The sequence below is a fragment of the Benincasa hispida genome, chromosome 10 (assembly GCF_027475165.1).
Source record: "Benincasa hispida cultivar pf3 chromosome 10, pf3_genome.v1.1, whole genome shotgun sequence".
Classification (NCBI taxonomy): Eukaryota; Viridiplantae; Streptophyta; class Magnoliopsida; order Cucurbitales; family Cucurbitaceae; genus Benincasa; species Benincasa hispida.
Window position 1 is genome coordinate 22,861,110 of NC_143487.1, and position 4,439 is coordinate 22,865,548.

General features: G+C 33.7%; 1 pseudogene; it reads right to left on the reverse strand.

Annotated features, from left to right (window-relative positions):
- Positions 1-2,537: 2,537 nt before the first annotated feature.
- On the reverse strand, positions 2,538-3,158 carry LOC150033199 (secreted RxLR effector protein 161 pseudogene; annotated as a pseudogene).
- Between the last annotated feature and the right edge of the window lie 1,281 nt (positions 3,159-4,439).

Below are 4,439 nucleotides of genomic sequence, written 5' to 3' on the forward strand. Positions count from 1 at the left end.
TTGCTAGAATTCGGATCACCCAATAGCAAAAGATAACGAAACCTAAGGAACAGAAATATGTTAGGTTAGATTTTGCCAATTTAACCTAATTTTCAAATCAATCAAAAAGTTCAATGTGATTAACTAAGTAAATAGGCTTGCGTGACAATCTTAGTTAATTTAGGAATCAATGTCTACATTAGTTTTTCCTAGGGAGTTTGTCCAGGTTTTCATACATTCGATTAGGTTTGAAAAGTAGATAATCCATGAGCATTGGCATAATTAATCGATGAATTGATTCATAGATAACCCAATGGTCTCTTAATTGACGAAGGTAATCACGTGTATCGCTCTCTCTCTCAATCTATCTTAGTTTCTACATTTTAAATTCCTATATTTAATTTTCCTGTGAAACCAAATCAATCCAAAACCTCCCATTTTTACTGTTTTCCAAAGACCAATTAAGCTTAAAGAGATTTTATCTTAGATCCCTATGGTTTGACCATGTTCTTGCTATTGATACTACTAGTTAGTTAAAGTTCTTGACAAGTAAATTATAAATTTATTTGAATATTAGGGGTTTGTAGGGGACAGCAAATTTCTATTATCAATATACAAAACTATATTCATAGTATAAATTATAGAGAAATGTTAAAGACAAAGGAAGAAAAGAAAAGAGTTGTCTGGCAATTTGTCTTCAGCTCCAAAGCTCTCTAAAATCTCCTCTGAGCTATCTCTCTCAGCTTGAAAGGTCCAAGAAATCGATACCCTAGACTGAAGAAATGGAGAATTTATAGCTCAACATATGATAATGTCGCGAATCTATAAACCAACATTGCAAATGCTCTCCCACTTTGGTTCCAGCATCCTGCAGTGTCATACAAGAAGCGTTGACCAATGCTATTTTAAGTGTTGCATTGCCGTTTTAGCTTCTTTTTCTTTCTCTTCATGCCATAGGACCCTTTTAACCTCCCAAAGGCTCTTTTCTTCAATTAGTCTTCAAATTTCCTCTAACTCTGTTCAAATATCTAGTTCCTTCCGGTTGAAATATCTTGAATTTGTTTGTTGGCACTTCGAACAATCAAGTACGGAGGTCTCGCTAAATGTTTTGAATTGTTAGTGGTCCCCTTTGTGGGACACTTTGAGGCATGAGGGAGAAGTCTGGGTACGTCTGGCAATATTGATTTATGTTGCATTTGGTATATCTGTTATCTGGGAGAGAATTCAAGTCAAGTTGGAGATTTGTTGGAATGCCTTGAATTTGTTTGTTGACGCTTCGAAAAACCTATTCAAAATTCGTATTTAGAATATTTATTTATTTGTAGTTATTTGTGATTATGACTCTAGGGTTTAGAGTAGTGCATTATATAAACTCTCTAACCTAGAGATGCCATTTGATGTAATTCTCTGAAAACATTCTCCCTAATAATACTGTTCTCCCTCTGCACGTGGGCGTAGCTAACACACCGTTGGTGAACCACGTATATCTGTGTGTCGATCTTCTCTATCTCTACATTCTTTTTTTGTATTCTTTAATTGTCGATTTCATAACACTACCAAAACAACAAGAAATAGGCATCAAAGAATACAATCAATGAACAAAACTAACAAAATCCTAAGCTCAAGAAAGCAGTTTTTTAGTACTTTTCATCACCCCAAGCTTAAAATTTGCTAGTTATGAGCAAAGATAGAACAAAGCAATAGGGAAATAACTCAATCCTCATTGTTTACAGAAACATATTAGATCCATAACGGGAAATGTTCAAATATATCATATCCTTAAGAAATTTTAAGGTTAAATCTTTACATCCCTCACATATGAGTGTGGAAGCCCTTTTCATTTAGTCATTATTAGCTCGACAAGTTGTCAATAAAACTTCCTCTGGTTTTTCGGTACTCTGATTCTACAAAACTAGTAAACAACTTCTAAACCAATCATGAGTAAAAAACACTATGTTAGTTTTTTTTTTTCTCTTTATTTTTTATTTTTTTTTCTCTTTATTTTTTAGACAAAAGAAGAACACACTCAAGACAAACTATTTGTTGAAAGCATTGACGAGCCCACTCTAAATTCACTTTAAATTTCACAACTTTTAAGAGAAGAAACTTGTTCTCTTACAAAACTCAAGAACACACAAAAGAGGAGTATTGTTCTCTTGAAACTCAGTTTCTTTATAAACTTCAGTTTACTTCTATTAGTTTTGATTCTTTTCTCTTGCTTACAAATGAGGGAAATGAACTCTTTATATAGTACTCAAGAGACACTTCCTAAAAGACACAAAATAAATAAAGTACATGTATACATACCATTCATGTACTTGATCAATTACATGTATCTAGAAATGCATGTATCTTGAAATTAGAAATGTATCTAGGAATGTGTTATCCATAATGTATCTAGCTTATTAATTTCTAACATGCCCCCTTAAGCCAGACTTCCCTGACTTCGAGCTTCTCTTTCATTTTAAAGAATAAGTCTGCCTTTAATGTTTTTGTGAATATGTCTGCAACTTGATCTTGTGTCTTGCAATACTTGACATATACTTCTTCATCTTTTATCAATTATCTGATGAAATGATACTTGATCTGTATGTGTTTTCTTCTTCCATGAAAAACTGGATTCTTCGAAAGCGAGATAGATGATTTATTGTCACAGAAGATGCGGTCCCTTTCTCTTGAGGACACTTCAATTCATGTAGTACTTTTCTAAGCCAAAGTGCTTGACAACTAGTTACAGACAATGAAATGTATTTAGTTTTTGTTATTGACAATGCTACAACATCCTGCTTCTTTGATGCCCACGAAACTGCTCCAGAACCAATATTAAATACATATCCAGAAGTACTTTTCAAATCATCAATATTTTCTCCCCAATCATTATCACTGTAACCAACAAGAACATTATCCACATTCCTTTTATAGTGGATTCCATGATCAATAGTTCCAAGAATATATCTAAGAACTCTCTTTCTAGCTTCCCAATGACTTCTCTTTGGTGATGCCATAAATCTACTCAATAAACTTACTAAGAACATAAGATCAAGTCTAGTTGTAGTTAAATACATTAAACTTCCAACAAGACTTCTATAGATGGTGGCATCAAAAGCTTCACTATCATCATGCTTGCTTAACTTTAAACCCAGTTCCATAGGAGTATGAGCAGGATAAGCATTCTCCATTTTGAACTTTATCAACAAATCTTTTGCATGCTTCTTTGGAAAATTTTAATCTCATTATCACCTTGTTTAACTTAAATACTAAGAAAATAATGAAGTAAACCCATATCAGCATCTCAATTCTTTCTTCATGCTCTCTTTGAACTCGTCAATCATCATGTTTGAATTTTCCGTAAAGATTAAATCATCAACATATAGACAAATCATCAAGAAATTACCATTTTCGTCTTCTTTGGTGTAGAGAGCATGCTCATATGGACATCTTTTGAAACCATCCTTCAAGAAAAAAATCATCGATACCGTTGTACCAGGCTTTTAGTGCTTGCTTTAGCCCATACAATGCTTTCTTCAATCGACACTTCTTATTTTCTTCTCCAATTTTGGCATAACCAGGGGGCTGCTTAACATATATTTCATCCTCTAAATACCCAATTAGAAATGCTGACTGACATCCATTTGATGAACTTTCCAGTTATTTTGTGCTGCAAGGGCTAACATCAAACAAACAGTCTCCAAGTGAGTTACTGGTGCAAAAACTTCTTCATAATCCACACTAAACTTTTGTTTGTAACCTTTTACTACGAGTCTGGCCTTATATTTCTACACTTCTCCATTTTGCTTCAGTTTTTTCTATAGATCTATTTGACTCCAAGAGCTTTTCTATTCTCTGGAAAGTTGACTAACTCTCATGTCTCGTTTCTTCTGAATGCATCAATCTCTTGATCCATTGCATCTTTCCATTTCTCATATTGAATTGCTTCTTCAAAGAATATAGGATCAACATTTGCAAATAAAGCAAAATCAGCATGTTCATCATCTTGTATTCTTCTTGAATTATTATAGATCTCTTGAATATTTCTTGTCTTCCTTGGAGTAGTTTCTTCATCACTTGTGGAGTGTGATGAAGAAGGTGAAGTCGGTGGTTGAGTTTCTTCAAGCTCCAAGTCTTGAGCATCTTCTTTGCCATTCAAGTCAACAAGTAATGGATTCTAGTCTTTATTTGGTGCATCTCATAGCCAGAATTTTGCTTCATCGAACTTGACATCTCGACTATAATAACTCGTATAATCTGTAAGCCTTGGAGTCTCACTGTACCCAACAAAAATGCATTTTTCTAATTTATCATCTAGTTTACCTCTTTTCTCATCTGAAATATGAGAGTAAGCAATACAGTCAAATACTCTTAGGTGACTAACAGTTGGTTTCAATATGCTCCATGCTTCTTGAGGAGTAATACCTTGCACACTTTTAGTTGAAGCTCGATTTAGGAGATAAACAGCACAA